The sequence below is a fragment of the Mesoplodon bidens genome (assembly GCF_964165515.1).
Source record: "Mesoplodon bidens genome assembly, contig: HAP1_SCAFFOLD_229, whole genome shotgun sequence".
Classification (NCBI taxonomy): Eukaryota; Metazoa; Chordata; class Mammalia; order Artiodactyla; family Ziphiidae; genus Mesoplodon; species Mesoplodon bidens.
In genome coordinates this window covers 700,250-719,025 of record NW_027672470.1, presented here as the reverse complement: position 1 = coordinate 719,025, position 18,776 = coordinate 700,250, and positions in this window count along the sequence as shown.

Sequence of the window (18,776 nt, the reverse complement as noted above, 5' to 3'; positions counted from 1 at the left end):
ACCAGCTCCCACCCAGAAACATGTCTTTCCCTCTACCCCTTGCCCTCTCTCACTCCTCCATGTCAGCTTGTCTTGAGTCAAAGTTTTTTTTTTCTTCCCAAGTATTTATTGTTTTTATTTTTATTTTTATTTTATTTTAATTTTTTTATTAGTTTCTGCTTTATAACAAAGTGAATCAGTCATACATATACATCTGTTCCCACATCCCTTCCCTCATGCATCTCCCTCCCTCCCACCCTCCCCATCCCACCCCTCCAGGCGGTCACAAAGCACCAAGCTGATCTCCCTGTGCTCTGCGGCTGCTTACCACTATCTATCTACCTTACGTTCGGTAGTGTATATATGTCCATGCCTCTCTTTCGCTTTGTCACAGCTTACCCTTCCCCCTCCCCATATCCTCAAGTCCATTCTCAAGTAGGTCTGTGACTTTATTCCTGTTTTACCCCTAGGTTCTTCATGACATTTTTTTTTAATTCCATATATATGTGTTAGCATACGGTATTTGTCTTTCTCTTTCTGACTTACTTCACTCTGCATGACAGACTCTAGGTCTATCCACCTCATTACAAATAGCTCAGTTTCGTTTCTTTTTATGGCTGAGTAATATTCCATTGTATATATGTGCCACATCTTCTTTATCCATTCATCCGATGATGGACACTTAGGTTGTTTCCATCTCTGGGCTATTGTGAATAGAGCTGCAATGAACATTTTGGTACATGCCTCTTTTTGAAGTATGGTTTTCTCAGGGTATATGCCTAGTAGTGGGATTGCTGGGTCATATGGTAGTTCTATGTTTAGTCTTTTAAGGAACCTCCATACTGTTCTCCATAGTGGCTGTACCAATTCACATTCCCACCAGCAGTGCAAGAGTGTTCCCTTTTCTCCACACCCTCTCCAGCATTTATTGTTTCTAGATTTCTTGATGATGGCCATTCTGACTGGTGTGAGATGATATCTCATTGTAGTTTTGATTTGCATTTCTCTAATGATTAATGATGTTGAGCATTCTTTCATGTGTTTGTTGGCAGTCTGTATATCTTCTTTGGAGAAAGGCCTATTTAAGTCTTCTGCCCATTTTTGGATTGGGTTGTTTGTTTTTTGGCTATTGAGCTGCATGAGCTGTTTTTAAATTTTGGAGATTAATCCTTTGTCAGTTGCTTCATTTGCAAATATTTTCTCCCATTCTGAGGGTTGTCTTTTGGTCTTGTTTATGGTGTCCTTTGCTGTGCAAAAGCTTTGAAGTTTCATTAGGTCCCATTTGTTTATCTTTGTTTTTATTTCCATTTCTCTAGGAGGTGGGTCCAAAAGGATCTTGCTGGGATTTATGTCCTAGAGTGTTCTGCCTATGTTTTCCTCTAAGACTTTGATAGTTTCTGGCCTTACATTTAGGTCTTTAATCCATTTTGAGCTTATTTTTGTGTATGGTGTTAGGGAATGATCTAATCTCATACTTTTACATGTCCCTGTCCAGTTTTCCCAGCACCACTTATTGAAGAGGCTGTCCTTTCTCCACTGTACATTCCTGCCTCCTTGATCAAAGATAAGTTGACCATATGTGCGTGGGTTTATCTCTGGGCTTTCTATCCTGTTCCATTGTTCTATCTTTCTGTTTTTGTGCCCGTAAAACACTGTGTTGATTACTGTAGCTTTGTAGTGTAGTCTGAAGTCAGGGAGCCTGATTCCTCCAGCTCCGTTTTTCATTCTCAAGATTGCTTTGGCTATTCGGAGTGTTTTGTTTTTCCAAACAAAGTTTGAAATGTTTTGTTCCAGTTCTGTGAAAAATGCCAGTGGTAGTTTGATAGGGATTGCATTGAACCTGTAGATTGCTTTGGGTAGTAGAGTCATTTTCACAATATCGAGTCTTCCAATCCAGGAGCATGGTATATCTCTCCATCTATTTGTATCATCTTTCATTTCTTTCATCAGTGTCTTATAATTTTCTGCATACAGGTCTTTTGTCTCCTTAGGTAGGTTTATTCCTAGGTATTTTATTCTTTTTGTTGCAATGGTAAATGGGAGTGTTTTCTTGATTTCACTTTCAGATTCTTCATCATTAGTGTACAGGAATGCCAGAGATTTCTGTGCATTAATTTTGTATCCTGCTACTTTACCAAATTCATTGATTAGATCTAGTAGTTTTCTGGTAGCATCTTTAGGATTCTCTATGTATAGTATCATGTCATCTGCAAACAGTGACAGCTTTACTTCTTCTTTCCCAATTTGGATTCCTTTTATTTCCTTTTCTTCTCTGATTGCTGTGGGTGGGTGGAGGTGAGGGCTCCATATCAAGCCTCTGCGCAGGAGCTGTGCCCGGGGGATGGTACACCAGCTCCCACCCAGAAACATGTCTTTCCCTCTACCCCTTGCCCTCTCTCACTCCTCCATGTCCAGCTTGTCTTGAGTCAAAGTTTTTTTTTTCTTCCCAAGTATTTATTGTTTTTATTTTTATTTTTATTTTATTTTTATTTTTTTATTAGTTTCTGCTTTATAACAAAGTGCATCAGTCATACATATACATCTGTTCCCACATCCCTTCCCTCATGCATCTCCCTCCCTCCCACCCTCCCCATCCCACCCCTCCAGGTGGTCACAAAGCACCGAGCTGATCTCCCTGTGCCCTGCGGCTGCTTCCCACTATCTATCTACCTTACGTTCGGTAGTGTATATATGTCCATGCCTCTCTTTCGCTTTGTCACAGCTTACCCTTCCCCCTCCCCATATCCTCAAGTCCATTCTCAAGTAGGTCTGTGACTTTATTCCTGTTTTACCCCTAGGTTTTTCATGACATTTTTTTTAAAATTCCATATATATGTGTTAGCATACGGTATTTGTCTTTCTCTTTCTGACTTACTTCACTCTGCATGACAGACTCTAGGTCTATCCACCTCATTACAAATAGCTCAGTTTCGTTTCTTTTTATGGCTGAGTAATATTCCATTGTATATATGTGCCACATCTTCTTTATCCATTCATCCGATGATGGACACTTAGGTTGTTTCCATCTCCGGGCTATTGTGAATAGAGCTGCAATGAACATTTTGGTACATGCCTCTTTTTGAAGTATGGTTTTCTCAGGGTATATGCCTAGTAGTGGGATTGCTGGGTCATATGGTAGTTCTATGTTTAGTCTTTTAAGGAACCTCCATACTGTTCTCCATAGTGGCTGTACCAATTCACATTCCCACCAGCAGTGCAAGAGTGTTCCCTTTTCTCCACACCCTCTCCAGCATTTATTGTTTCTAGATTTCTTGATGATGGCCATTCTGACTGGTGTGAGATGATATCTCATTGTAGTTTTGATTTGCATTTCTCTAATGATTAATGATGTTGAGCATTCTTTCATGTGTTTGTTGGCAGTCTGTATATCTTCTTTGGAGAAAGGCCTATTTAAGTCTTCTGCCCATTTTTGGATTGGGTTGTTTGTTTTTTGGCTATTGAGCTGCATGAGCTGTTTTTAAATTTTGGAGATTAATCCTTTGTCAGTTGCTTCATTTGCAAATATTTTCTCCCATTCTGAGGGTTGTCTTTTGGTCTTGTTTATGGTGTCCTTTGCTGTGCAAAAGCTTTGAAGTTTCATTAGGTCCCATTTGTTTATCTTTGTTTTTATTTCCATTTCTCTAGGAGGTGGGTCCAAAAGGATCTTGCTGGGATTTATGTCCTAGAGTGTTCTGCCTATGTTTTCCTCTAAGACTTTGATAGTTTCTGGCCTTACATTTAGGTCTTTAATCCATTTTGAGCTTATTTTTGTGTATGGTGTTAGGGAATGATCTAATCTCATACTTTTACATGTCCCTGTCCAGTTTTCCCAGCACCACTTATTGAAGAGGCTGTCCTTTCTCCACTGTACATTCCTGCCTCCTTGATCAAAGATAAGTTGACCATATGTGCATCGGTTTATCTCTGGGCTTTCTATCCTGTTCCATTGTTCTATCTTTCTGTTTTTGTGCCCGTAAAACACTGTGTTGATTACTGTAGCTTTGTAGTGTAGTCTGAAGTCAGGGAGTCTGATTCCTCCAGCTCCGTTTTTCATTCTCAAGATTGCTTTGGCTATTCGGAGTGTTTTGTTTTTCCAAACAAAGTTTGAAATGTTTTGTTCCAGTTCTGTGGAAAATGCCAGTGGTAGTTTGATAGGGATTGCATTGAACCTGTAGATTGCTTTGTGTAGTAGAGTCATTTTCACAATATCGAGTCTTCCAATCCAGGAGCATGGTATATCTCTCCATCTATTTGTATCATCTTTCATTTCTTTCATCAGTGTCTTATAATTTTCTGCATACAGGTCTTTTGTCTCCTTAGGTAGGTTTATTCGTAGGTATTTTATTCTTTTTGTTGCAATGGTAAATGGGAGTGTTTTCTTGATTTCACTTTCAGATTCTTCATCATTAGTGTACAGGAATGCCAGAGATTTCTGTGCATTAATTTTGTATCCTGCTACTTTACCAAATTCATTGATTAGATCTAGTAGTTTTCTGGTAGCATCTTTAGGATTCTCTATGTAGAGTATCATGTCATCTGCAAACAGTGACAGCTTTACTTCTTCTTTTCCAATTTGGATTCCTTTTATTTCCTTTTCTTCTCTGATTGCTGTTGCTAAAACTTCCAAAACTAAGTTGAATAAGAGTGGTGAGAGTGGGCCACCTTGTCTTGTTCCTGATCTTAGTGGAAATGGTCTCATCTTTTCACCTTTGAGGACAATGTTGGCAGTGGGTTTGTCATATATGGCCTTTATTATCTTGTGGAAAGTTCCCTGTATGCCTACTTTCTGCAGGGTTTTTATCATAAATGGCTGTTGAATTTTGTCGAAAGCTTTCTCTGCATCTATTGAGATGATCATATGGTTTTTCTCCTTCAATTTGTTAATATGGTGTATCACATTGATTGATTTGCGTATATTGAAGAATCCTTGCATTCCTGGAATAAACCCCACTTGCTCATGGTGTTTGATCCTTTTAATGTGCTGTTGGATTCTGTTTGCTAGTATTTTGTTGAGGATTTTTGCATCTATGTTCATCAGTGACATTGGCCTGTAGTTTTCTTTCTTTGCGACATCCTTGCCTGGTTTTGGTATCAAGGTGATGGTGGCCTCGTAGAATGAGTTTGGGAGTGCTCCTCCCTCTGCTATATTTTGGAAGAGTTTGAGAAGGATCGGTGTTAGCTCTTCTCTAAATGTCTGATAGAATTCGCCTGTGAAGCCATCTGGTCCTGGGCTTCTGTTTGTTGGAAGATTTTTAATCACAGTTTCCATTTCAGTGCTTGTGATGGGTCTATTCATATTTTCTATTCCTTCCTGATTCAGTCTTGGCAGGTTGTGCATTTCTAAGAATTTGTCCATTTCTTCCAGGTTGTCCATTTTATTGGCATAGAGTTTCTTGTAGTAATCTCTCATGATCTTCTGTATTTCTGCAGTGTGAGTTGTTATTGAGTCAAAGTATTAAAAGCGTGCTGGAGAAAGTCGGACAGAAACTTTCACAAATAAGCCAACTGTGCAATTAATAGCTCTCCTTCCCTTGTGAACAGTTTTATTCATTTTTAAGAATCATGCAGCAGTCCATAAATATTGCATCCTTGACGTCCCCACTGTCGTGTGCCCATGAGTGTACTCCAGGGAGTGAGGGGTACACAGCTGGCACAACAGTACACACATACTTACACACAGTAGGTGTGCAGATCCTAAAGCAAAGTGAGCAAGCAGCATGCCAAGGTCAGGCGAACAGGACACAAACTCTCCCCAGGTGAGATGGCTTAACGTGTGTGGATCCGTGCCCAGGAGATGCCCCAGCGTGGGCATGACCTCTGGTGGGATGGGACTGGGGAGGAGAAGGAAAAAGGGCTCTGTGAGAAGGCTGGGATCACCACACCACCCGGAAGTGAGCTCATAGGTGAGCTCCGACCTGAGTGTGGCAGGAAGGAGCCCCAGGCCTCTGGTTAGTCTGTGTCCTTGTGTGAGAAACCAGGCCCTGTCATATTCTCTGTGGGTCAACTGCTAACAACATGACCATCTCCAGATGATGACTGGGGCGGCTGTCCTGTCCCCCGACCAGGCTCTGTGCCCTGTTCCCTGATCCCAGCCCTTTTGGATGGGATATTTCTGCTCGCCAAAGAGCTAAATGAGGGCAAAGAGGTGAGGGGATGGGGGAGAGAGCAGGAACTGTCTGAGAAACAGGAGTGAAGGGCCACTTCTCACCCGGGTATGTCTTGGTTATGGAACCAAGGCCTTGAGGAATCTCTCTGAGCCTCTTCCTGGGAGAAGACAGACCCTCCAGAAAGGGTGAAGACAATGGCTTCCTCTTAGGGTTCCTGGCCACTGTGGCAACTGTTTACCTGCATCTCCTTCATCTCAGGTAACACCACACTCTGAATACTACCTGCCGGGAGAGGAGGTGGATCTGTATACCACCACCCCAGGCTAAGGGAGCGCCCCCTTCCCTAGTGCTTCTGGGACTCAGACTTCAAGGAGATCAGGAAGTGTGGTTATTGCTGGAATCATCAATATGAAAGGGGCTGTAAGAATGTTTCGGGGAAAGGAAGGACATTAAATGGGGCCTGAAACAGCAGAGCCCACTGCAGGATTTCAGAGCGGGTGGACACGGGAACTCAAGGCAGAAGCTGAGATTCAGGCTTGGCTCATGTAGTGTCTGTCAAGACCACAGGCCTCCCCCTGCCCACCCCCAGGGCAGGATGTGAACCACAACCACCAGGCAGTGAGGGTCACCAGGCACCTGGTGGCGCAAAGCAGCCACACAGGAGGTGCAAAACATGCCCCGGCACTTGGGCTCTCTTTGAGGCCTTGGGAAGGACCCTGAAAAGCTCTTCTAGGGCAACAATTCCAACTACTAATTCAGGCCATCATGGTGGGCATAGCCTAGGGCTCTGTCATATCTCAGCCTCACAAAATGTTGGATCCCACTTTGCTTCTCAATCTCATGCTCCACTAAATAACCACCTCTTCCAAAAGCCAGCAGACAATGCATCTATCAGAGAGCTATGAGGAATCCATTGATAACACTAGTGTTGAGGGAGGAACAGCCAACAGCTTACGGTCTTGCTGTTTCAGGCTGTTATTTCTATGCCCTACACCAGAGTGAGGTGGGGTGCACATGTGATTTGAACAATATCTCTAAATCTCTGATGAGCCTATAGAAGGCAGTACCTCCGGCTCCCCCCATCAGGCTCAGCTGATCTGGAGGACAGGGGAGGAAAACCGGTGGGGTGGGGAGCCTCCCAGACCACCACTGACCCCAGCTCAGCCCTTCCCCCAACCTCCTTTGGGGTTCCTGGGCACCAAATGAGTACCACCGGTCCACCCCTCTCTCAGCTTCTTTCTTCAACTCTTTCAGAAAAGCGGGGTGGAGACGGGGGCAGCAGGGATAAGAATGCCACCTGACAGGGTGGTAGTGATGAAACGTGATAATATACGACAGTCCCGGGCAAGTGCCTGGTACATATAGGGGGTCAAAAATGCCTTTGCAGTGTCACCTTAGGATGGAGCCCCAGGCCTTCCTGCGTGAACCTGATCATAAAGAACTCCCCGGTAGGTCATCATTTAACTGAGCGGTTCTCAGATTCAAGGCCTCCTTCCTAAGCAGACACACGAGGCATAGCCTCTGCTACCAGAAGCAAGAACTGTTTTCCCAACCAACCTTCTGGTGGTTGCCACTGCTTCTTGTCCTTGAGAGAGGAGCTCCTAATGCATTTTGAGGGAAACCCCACTTACAGTGCAATATGGCTTTCCCTTCTCACAGGAGTCATCCCCCAACGCCACCCCAAACTGCAGGTCTCAGATTGGTTATGATGTCCCAGAGACTAGAAAATGCCAGATGGGTGTTTGTAATGAAGTCACCCAAACTCTTGAGTCTTCTTGGTCTACCTCCTAAGGAGAAAAAAAAAAAAGATGCACAAGAAATAACCAGTCTGTAGACCACAGCTCCACCTGAAGATCAAGATACAGTGGAAACATTCCAGAGAGTCTCTGCAAAGGGTCTCATGAGCTGCAGTTCGAGTGGCTTTAGCCCACAAGGAGAAAAGAGGTTTCCAGTCCCTTCTGAGAGGGGAAGGATCACGGTTGTGGAAGAAGAAGAGTCTGGGAGAAGGGTCAGGTGCCCTCAGCACCCAGCTTTCACGTGGGTCTAAAAAGTCTCCGTGTGTCTCGCTGAGGATGCCCAGGAGGTCAGTGGTGTCATGAGGCCAGGATGGGATGTGAGAACGGGAGGAGAGCACTGGTACAGGGGCTAAGGCTCTCAGATGGCCAAAGGATCCCACACGCAGAGCCTGTTCTCGGGGTCCTCCAGGCTGCCAGAAGATGAGCGTCTGCACTGCGTGTTCCGACGACTTACCACGTTGTCGTCAGCCTGCCAGGCACCTGAGAAGAGGAAAGGAAGGTTACCGGACCTTTGGTTTGGTGCAGATGGTGTCTCTGGCAGGACAGTCCGGGAGTTTGGCACGAAAACTGGCAAGATGCGCATTACCTGGAACTCCCACAGGGTGCAAACCACAGCACGTGAAACTTGGGAGCAGTGGCGTCCAGTGGGCGAGGGACAGTCATGGCCACTGTGGCCCTCTGATGGAGGGACATGCAGGATGGTCCTTGTTTTGTGAGCTTGCCGTAGGCTCCACCTTTGTATCTTTATTTGGTCTTGAAGTTTGCCTAAGTGTTACAGCAGACCAGGAAAAGAAACTGAGTCTGGCTGAGACTTTCACGAGAGCAGGAGGAGGTGAAGGGGAGGGAGAAGAGTGTGTTAATTTGGGCTCAGAGTTAGTGTTTGCTGTGGGGGCCAGGGTGGGGCAGGAAGGGACTGGCTGCCCAGCCGGGTGCCAGGGACCAAATGGCATGGCAGAGAACAGAGTGACAGCTGTTCCTCTCCTTCTGCACCTGAACAGCCCACCGAGAGTTGCTGTCAGCTGGTGCCACCAACCCCAGGAGACCTTAGCTCCAGAGCTTTGGGGTCCCCCGGGTACCATCCACGAAACTCATCATCTTCCCCCCTTGTACTGCAGTTCCTGCACGAGAAGCACCCGCTGCCCATGCTGGAAACCCACTCTTGGTGCTTCTCTCTCCTTCATGCTCTGTATGCAATCCACCATGACCTCCTGCTTGTTCAAGCTCTAGTAAGGTCTAAATCTGTAGTCAGAAAACCGGGATACAGCCCCAGCTTGTAACGTACTGACTGTGTGACCTTGGGCAGGTCACTGTACTTGGAGCCCAGGTTTTCCCATCCATCAGATGGGAGACAAGTACTTACTCCCCAGGGATGCTGTGAGACTAAGCGAGGTGTCATGGAAGAGTGGTGAGCAGGGCGCCTGACTCACAGAATGTGCGCGAAAACCATCCGCCCCCCAGGCCTTGTTCAGGCTACACTCATCTCCCCCAAGTCGTCCTCCCATCCCACAGACTGACTCCATCTGATTCAGTCCCCCCAGTGCAGTGAGATGCCCCTTCTGAAGGGAGAGGATGGAGCCCTAACCCCCTGAGTTTGGGGAAAGCCTTCCGTTCTCTGGCCGAGGACTGCTGAGCTGCCTCTTCCAGCACCTGCCCCCAGAAGGCCCCCCCTGAAGCCAGATGGGGTCCAGCGTGCTCCGAAGTGTTCCCCCACTGGCCCGTATGACCACCCAATTTCTCATGCTGTGTGGAAATTGCTGGATCCTCCAGCACACGGTGATCTCCTCCAGGGCAGAGCCGAGAGCCATGCCCTTCAGAGGGCTCAGGTCGTGGACGGAGCCGGCTGACCCTGGAGGGTGGGCATGAGGCTCACTGTGTCACATTTGAGGGAGTCCACTCACAAATGTCTGGGGTCAGCTTCAGGTTAGGCCAGCCCAAGACACGAAACCCTTTAATGGCAGAAGCACTAGGATTCAGCGGGTATAAATTGTGTATACCCATAAATGTCCTGGTGTGCTAATCCGCCCTAAGGCTCTAATAATAGTCTTGTGGAGGTGGACCCCAGGGGAAGGGGTGTGAGTGGGACAGGAAATGTTTAGGTATCTCTCACAGCCACATGGAATGCGGGGATCTGTACTCCCTGGGGGTACCGGAGTCCGGCACATGGGTCCACAGTGCTTTACCGCTCTAAGGGTGACAGGATGAAGAGCAGGCAAGATTGCCCTTTTAAGTTAGGAACCCCCAGATGAAATAATTTGTTCTTTCATTTTATATAATTTGGTAGATCTCATACTTATTCCTCTGTGTTTAATGGGCAGGACTCCGGAACTGCGGCTGTTTGGAATGAAAGACCAAAAGCAAATGGTAAAAAGGAGAGAAGAGACACACACACACACACACACACACGCACACGCACGCACACACACACACACACACAAAGTCAAATCAAAACACTGCCGCAGCCTCGCCGCCACCACCACTGGCTGCCAGGCTGCCTGGATCTGAAGTCTTGAGTCCTTGCTACAAACACCACCGGTCCAGATTCTGAGCCAGGGCTGAAAACTGGCTCCTTCTGAAACAGCCTCAAGACTCAGACCTGAAGTCTCTGATCTCCCCAGCTTCTTGGTACAGTCGGTGGTGCTCTTTCCTCTAAAAAGGCTTCTGCCAGACCCTCGGTGAAACCCTGCTGCTCCGTGCATCCTGGATGCAGAAGGTAAGTCTGGAAGGCGCAGGAGGACTTCCTGAGCGAGTGCTACCATTCTGTCCAGCCCTCAGCCAGAAAAGGGAGCCTGGAGATTGAAAATCCTTCACGGGAGGTAGAGAATGGTGGTTCCCACTTAATTCCATCCTCAGGCTCAGAAACGGGGGAGTGAGGAGACCTCTAGAGGCAGATTTGGGGAGCACATCTAGGGGGATTCCACACACCTCTTTCCTGCCTCTACCCAGCCACTAATTAAATTTAAGATTTGTAACAGTTCCACCATCTTGTAGAGTTTCTCTCCAGGAAAAGAGAAAGTTAATTCCGATTTTTCCTTAGTATCTGCGAAGCATAACCCTTCCTAGTGGCGTCTTAGTCTTGGGTTATTTCAGGTCTCCATAAGTACTTTTCTTTGTTTTGTTTTTGGCTGTGCAGTGGCTTGGAGGATCTTAGTTCTCCGACAAGGGATTGAACCAGGCCACTGCAGTGAAAGTGCTGAGTCCTAACCACTGGACGGCCAAGGACTTCCCTCCATAAGTACTTTTAGATTTCATCGGTATGCCCACTCCTGTCCAATGCCATCATTTAAAAACATCTGTATCGGGCATCGCTGGTGGCGCAGTGGTTGAGAGTCTGCCTGCCGATGCAGGGGACACGGGTTTGTGCCCCGGTCCGGGAAAATACCAGATGCCACGGAGTGGCTGGGCCCGTGAGGCATGGCCACTCAGCCTGCGCGTCCGGAGCCTGTGCTCCGCAATGGGAGAGGCCACAACAGTGAGAGGCACGCGTACCACAAAAAACAAAACAAAAAACAAAACAAAAACACTTGTATTTCCACTAATAAACTCAAATTATCTTTGCTTTGTCCCATCACACTCCCCAGAGCCTTTTCACAGAATTGTCACTGGTCCCCTGGCCACTATCCTGACGCCTGTGTGATACTCCATCAGGTTCCTTGGGGCCCCGTCTACCTAGCATGGCCTCGCGCTTCTAATCGGCTCACCACCTACAATGGTCAACTCAGATTTCCTCCCTTTGAGAACCTTGCAGAACAATCTCAGAACATACCATCGCCCCCCCAACCTTGGTCTCAGGGCCAAAGAAGACCCAGAGGCTTCTTAGCGGAAGAGGTGCTGGAATGACACAGGTGCTTTCTCAACATCACTCCCACAAGGCTGATGAGAGCAGCGAGGATGGGGACCTGAGCCATCCTTGCCGCGAGCTGGGGCTCCTGGCAGAGCACCTGTGGGCCTGGGGAGGATGGACCACGGGATGCTCCCCGGGCTCCCTCCTTGTGGGCGCACCGTGAGGGGAGTGGCATCCGTGTGGGGAGGGAAACAGCGTGGAGAGGGAGACCCAGTGCCTGAGAAGCTGTCCTGACGGCCAAGCCAGCCTGAGGCACCTCAGTCATAGGATGGAACTTTGAACTTACAGCTGAGCGTGGTGAGGTCTGATGATTCCACGGGAACTACCACAGTGGATGCTCCTGTCATTAACCTGACATTAACCCGACAGATGCTTCCAGAGAGTTCCCCAGCTCTTTACTACCAGTGTGACGCTAACAGCAGAACCCGAGAAACATTTTACCAAGAGAGCAGATGCACTTTCCTTCTCCCGTAAGAGCCCTTGAGACCTCGGGGTGAGGCTACGATGCGACCCTCAACTCCCTCTCCCGGGAGCCGCCACTGTCATTCGGTTTCATGTCTGGCCTGAACGGTGAAGCCAGTTTAATTTGAGAATGGCTGGCTCTCGAGATCACCATAAAGAAGCCCAGGCATGGTTTTCCTTCCAGGTCTCCCTCCCCTGCCGCAATCCCAGAGTGGAATAAACATCCACCAGCAGGTTGGCCCGAAGGAGTGAGGGAGAGGAGGAAGCACAAGGCCTGGGGTTAGTTTCCACCAGCATGCGTGGCTGAAACAATAACCAGGAGAGAGTGGTCATGTGCACATGCGCACACCCTGCACACCACAGCACCCCCCAAGCAACTGCCATGGCCAAAGCAGAAGCGACTAGCATGACATCTGCATCCAGGCTGGGATCCAGGTTTGCTCTAGAGGTTGCCCTTCTGTGGAGGCACCTCAGAGGAGCAGACGGAAGAGACACCGGTTCCTGGGACGCCTGGTCCTACAATCCCAGGTGGGATTCCCAGCTCGCCTAACCCCCCGCCACCCCCGCCACTTCCTTGCTCTATATGTAGGTCGTTCCTTCGCTTCTCGGCTTACTAGAAACAAAATTCTTCCGACTGAAGATATGATTGACCTTATTTACAAAACAGAAATAGAGTCACAGGTGTAGAAAACAAACTTTTGGTTATGGCGTGGGGCAAGGGAGGGGAGGGATAAATTGGGAGATTGGGATTGACATATACACACTACTATATCTAAAATAGATAACTAATAATGACCTGCTGTAGAGCACAGGGGACTCTACTCAGTACCCTGTAATGGCCTATGTGGGAAAAGAATCTAAAAAAAGAGTGGATATATGTATATGTATAATTGATTCACGTGGCTGTACAGCAGAAACTAACACAATATTGTAAACCAACTCTTGCAATTAAAAAAAAATATCTACTTGAGGCCTGAACGATGGTAAAGAGACTCGTTCCAATAGCCTACAAACACTAGTGCACGCTGAGCTGCTAACGTCTCTTCACCTCACCTTTGCTGTGCCGCCAGGGCTGTGATCCTTCTGCTACTGTAACATCAGCCGTTTTCTTCACTAAAGCAGGAAAACCTACTGCCTAACAGTCGGTTCCCCCAAGGGGAGGAAGCTGTTCTCCTGCTGCAGGTGAACTTTGGGGCTGCTAGAGCAGTTCTGTGAGACTCAGCTGAGAAGCTGAAGCAGGAAGGAAGGTGATGGCAGTTGCCCAAGAAGCTTCAGGATCTACTCAACGTAGATGGAGATCTCCATGTATCTTCTGCAGCCTTGGCTCAGAGGCCCAGAAAGAGCCAGGAAGGCTGCTGAGGTCCTCAGATACCCTGCTTGCTTTGATATTCCATCAAGGAGACAACCTTTCCCCAAAGCCACACCCTTGAGCAGTGCCACCAAGTCACACCAGTGCCCCTTTCTCCACCCTTTAGAGAATACCCGGGAAAGAAATATAATAAAAGGGAGCAAAAGACCAGGTCTTTTTCCATCTTCTTGTGTGGGTGATCCGTCCTCTTCTTCTAGAACATCATTTCCCTAGGACAGAAGGAAGGCACTGTGAGTCCATAAAGCAGTGAAATGAGTCTACTGATTGTCAGAAGACAGAACTAATCACCCTCATGGTATCCAGACATTTCCTGTCCGTGTGAGATGGCTGGGAGGCCCAGCAGAGGCAGATTTTGCTTGGCGAGGCAGGATCGGCCCGTAGGGACCAGGTCTGAGGCACGTTCCAGAGGGACCAGGTCTGAGGCGCCTTACAGAGGGACCCTGGGACTGTCAGGAATAGCCTTGGTAATAGTTTAGCTCACACTGTTTCTCTCAGGTGGAAATAAAAGTTGTCAAATGAAAAAGCAAACTGTGAGATCATAAAACTTTCAGGAACCCTTTAGGATCCCCAGTCCCATCCAGATACTCCTTTGAGAACATCTGGCTCAAGAGAAAGTTGTAGAGTCCCCACTGGGAGCTGGGCATTCCATATACTTCAGGCACACCTCCGTCAGAGCACTTCTCACGCTGAGTTATAACTCTGATTCCTCCATCAGATGGAGCTCCGGGATGGGTGGGATGGGTGGATTGGGGGCGTGGGCAGGCAAAAGCCACGTCACTCGGTCTTTGTGTTCCCCAGTGCCAGGAAGATGTGAGATGCCTGTGCCAGGTAAATACTAAGTGAATTGGAGGACAAACACCTCTCAAGGGTCTGGCCTTGAAGACTTCCCTCTGGAACTCACCCCACGCCTATTACGCTGAGACCAGCACCCTCTGCTAACCGGACAGTCCCTCTGCTCTGCACCCTGCCTCTAACAGATCCAAGCGCACCACCTTGGAAGGCTTCTTCCAGAACAGCCCCCATCCTATTTGCATCCTCTGCCAGCGCCGGCAGTCCCTCTGACCGGGGAGGGGCACCAGCATCCACCTTGCTCTTACCTCTGCATCCTGCTCTTCAGCGGTGGCGACGAGGCCCGCAAAGTTGCAGTCTGGAGACGCCGCTGGCGTCACCTGCAAAGGAGCAACAAAAGTCAAGGTGCAGATGCCACCGGCTCTCCTACCCAGCTCGCCTGGCAGCAAACCCAAACCAAGTCCTCAGGACAGAAGTGGTGCCACATGGAAGATCACATCTGAGGGAGTCTTTGATTCAACAACCCGGTACCGTGTTTTCCAGGGCTCCCCTCCCGAGCACTGGGGGGCTTTGCCGATCTCCCTGGCAGGCCCTGGACTGAGCTCCTTGGGACTCGAGTACAGAGCAGAGCAGAGCGGCGAGGGCGATCCCATGCTCCTCTCTTACGTCTCCTTCTTCTGAGGGGGTCCTGCTGGCGGCCCAGGGGCAGGGGACAGCCTCCCCGTCCTCTTCCGTGCCAGGGGCGATGTAGGAGCCGGACATGGAGGAGACGGTGTAGGTGCTGATCTGGGAGGACACCATGGACATGACCTTCCTTCTTCAAGTCTGGGTCCCCAGTATGTTGAGGGGGGCAGAGGCGGGGAGAAGAGTGTTTCCTGCCCTCAGCTCAGCTCTTCAGGAGGCCTGGCGCATTTGCTTCAGGCCAGCATGGAATCCCATCCCGGGGGCCTTCCCGTCACTGGAGCTGGGGGTGGCCTGTCCCGTGGGCAGATGGCGAGGGTCCCCAAAGACTGAGTTCCTGAACATTGCCCCTCATCCCTTTCCTGGCTGGCGATACATGGGGGAGGGAGGATAGGGAAGAGGTGGAAAGTGAGGAGACAGAAAGCTGGCTTCTTGCTTTGGGAAGGGACTGTACCACACCTGAGGGTGAAGTGGCTGAAGGGCTTCTCACCTCAAAAGTGGAGATCAAAGGAAATGCGAAACCTGCCCAGAGAGCTTGAGTCATGGGCTCCAAGCCACACAGGGCAAAAGAGAAAGGACAGCTCAGTGCAACATGGGGTCCTGGATTGGGAGGCTGGAATGGAGAGGAGCATTACTGGGGTGATCTGCAAGACGTGAAGGGGGTCTGCGGTTACATGGGATTACCAGGTCTGTGTTCATTTCCTGATTGTGATGGTGGTACTGGGATTATGGAGGCGTGTCCTTGTTCTAAGGAAACACACACTAAAGAATCTAGTGCTAATGGGGCAGCCTGTCTGCAACTTACTGTTAAGGGCGCAAACTATATATTGACTGGGATTACATTGAATCTCTAAATAAATACGGAGTCACTGAACGTTTTTTGAAAAAGCCACCCAGCCAAGGTCCAGCGCAGGGATGAATAGGAGGGACAGGATCCACTCACGCTTCCCGCCCCCTCCACCGCCAACCCCCAAACGCTGCCTGCTGAAAGGGTGTGTGAAGCCCTGTGTTCTGGCCGCTTCGGAGCCCCCTCTTAGCTTTGGCTGCTCGTTGGCAGCATCCATGGACCCTTAAAAGTGCCAGTGTTTGGGTCCCAGCCCCAGAGACGCTAGTCCCAAGCATAGGGATTTTCAGGAGCTCCTGGGGATTCTTCCTGGCAGCCAGAAGCTTCTTCAGCCTTTCCTTACCTGGCAGGCAGTTCTGCCAGCCCCTGACCTTGCCCCTCTTCCCCCAGCATGGGCCCAGGCAGAGGGTGAGGAGGGGGGACAGTGACCGGCCCCACCTGTCAATCCAGGGTGTACCCCTTTTGGCGGGGGCTGGAGGCTGAGCCTGGGGACCAGTGGAGAGGCTGGAGCCCCCATGTTCCCCCAGTGCTGGGGAGCGTGGGCAGGAAGGCCGGAGGGTGGTGGGGAGAGGGAGGGAGTCGTTGCTTAGGGGGTGAAGGGAGTCTCAGAGGGAGGTTGGGGCAGCCTCCTCAGCAAGCGGTGGGAAGGGGATGGGCTGCCTCCTGAGCTCTGTAAGGCCCCAACCCGGCTGGCCCTGCAGTGTGCACACCCTTCTGAAATATTTGGAATAATTAGCAAGGGAAAGCAGCAAGTTGGTGGGGGAATGCCAGGTTGTCCTGGAGCCAGCCTCGAGTGCAAGGAAAGAAAGGGGCTTCAGGAGAAAGGGGCCCGTGGAGGCTGGGCAGGATTGTGTAGGACAGTGCCCATGTGTGTGTGTGTGTGTGTGTGTCTGTGCGCACGTGCACGTGAGTGCTGGGGGAAGGGGATGTGCACCACAAGGGTGTGCTGGCGGGGCCAGGTGCGGGCTCGGGGGAGAGATGGGTTCCAGGCAAAGCTGGGGTGAGGGGGTTGAAAGGTGCCTGCTGAGTGTCACATATTTGCTGTGCCTCAGTTTCCCCATCAGAACTCTAGGACGTTGATTCCTCACAGGCTGGAGCTGTAGGGCCTAGGCACTCCGTCTTCCGTCGGCCCTGATGGCCTCCCTCAGCCCCAACCTGCATTGGAGGGAAGGCCCTGGGTGGGGTGAATGAACCCCAGGGTGGCAAGTGGGGCCCCAGGGGCTGGGGCCCTCTGACGTAACACCCTGTCCCTTCAGGAAGGGACCAAGGGAGGGAGGAGCTGGAGACAGGCCCAGGCGAGGACCGCAGGTGAGTCTGGGCAGGCCCTCAACTTGGGCGAGGTGGGGAACGTGAGCCGAGCCCTGGGCAAGAACGGACTTTGTGAGTGAGTCCCCAGGGCCAGGGTGGGGGCTTTGCCTCCTTTGCCGCCTGCTCCTCGGGGCTGTGGGTACAGTCTCCCCATTGCACATATAGAGGTGCCGAGGCCCTGGCTGCAGGGGACCCCCGAGGGCCGCCTCTCAGCCCCTTTCTCTCTGGGCACCCAGAGATCATGAGGAGTGCATCAGGGGACACTCTGCAGGCCTTTGGTGCCCGCCATCTTGCTCCCAGCCATTCCCCCTTGGGCCGTGGCCTCCCCAAAACTCGTCCATGCTTTTCGCCAGAGAAAGTTGCAAGCAGGTCCATTTTGAGACTTTTTAAAACTTTATTTTTAAAAATGTTTTTATTGTAAATAACTTTCTATGAAAATAGTTAAAATGCCCGATGGGTTAGGAGAGTGGATGTGGGATGCAGCCCAGGGCGTTTATGGTGGAGCAAGACACTCCCCTGCAGGAGTGCAAGCAAGGGCACGGGGCCATCCCCCCATTCCTGGTCCCAGTGGTTCTAGCAAGCACTGCGTCCCTCCCAGTTAAGCCTCAGCTATAGCTACACTCACTACATTAGTCTGTCTGTCCCCTTTCCCTCTGCAGCTTGGCTGTACCAGCCCCTAACCCCCAGATCCCCATCTCCCCGCTGCTCTCAGCCTCAAGTTGGGCTCAAAGATTAGGGACACATGCCCTCTGCCCCACCTCTAGGGATGAAGCCAGAAGATCCCAGAGGCCTTAGAAAATCTCCTGGCTCCACCCAGCACCCCGGCCTCCTTTCTGTCTCCTCTCTCTTCCGCCCTCCGACTTGCTCCTCCTCACAGACTGCCGGGAGAGGCCTCTTGGGTGTTAATTTGCAGTCACCTAATCAGCATTTGTTGTACCTGGGAACTTGCTCTGGATAGAGACCTGGGGAGGAGAGCAGGAGAGAGAGAAGCTTCGAAGCTAAGGTGTTCTGGTGCGGGCCCTGTACTGATGTTTCCAGCTTGGCCAGGGCCCCTCCAAGCTGCAGCTCTCATAGTGCAGGGCCCTTAGCGTGTCTCTGGGGCAGGGAAGAAGTGGATCAATGAAACACTGTGTGTATGGGGGGCTGGGGAGCGGAGGCAGCAATTTTGGTCCTGGGCCCCAATTCTCAGCCTGCTGGACTAGAATCTGAGGATGGCCTGGGCTGGGGGCCGTGTGGCCTGGTGTGTTGACCTGGCCAAGCCCCTGCCTGGGTGGCAGGGTGTCCATGGGCCTGCACTGGCGGGTAGGGGGGCAGTCTGGGCCCAGACTTCGGTGCTGTCTGGAGGTGGGGCATGGCCTGGCTTCTTACAAGAAGGCGGCAAGGCTGGCCCAGTCATGCAGGTCAGAGGCCAGTGTGGCATCCCCGGGCTCAAAGAGGGGCTCGGGGGGCAGGGAGCTACGGGTGCTCTCGTCCCAGGGGTGCTCCAGGAAGGATGGGGCCAGGAAGGTCTCATCAAAGTCCAGGCTTTCGGTAGCCTGCTCCACTGGAGGCCCCAAGGTAACAGGGCAGTCGATGTGGTGGCCATGGATGGTGAGGTCCA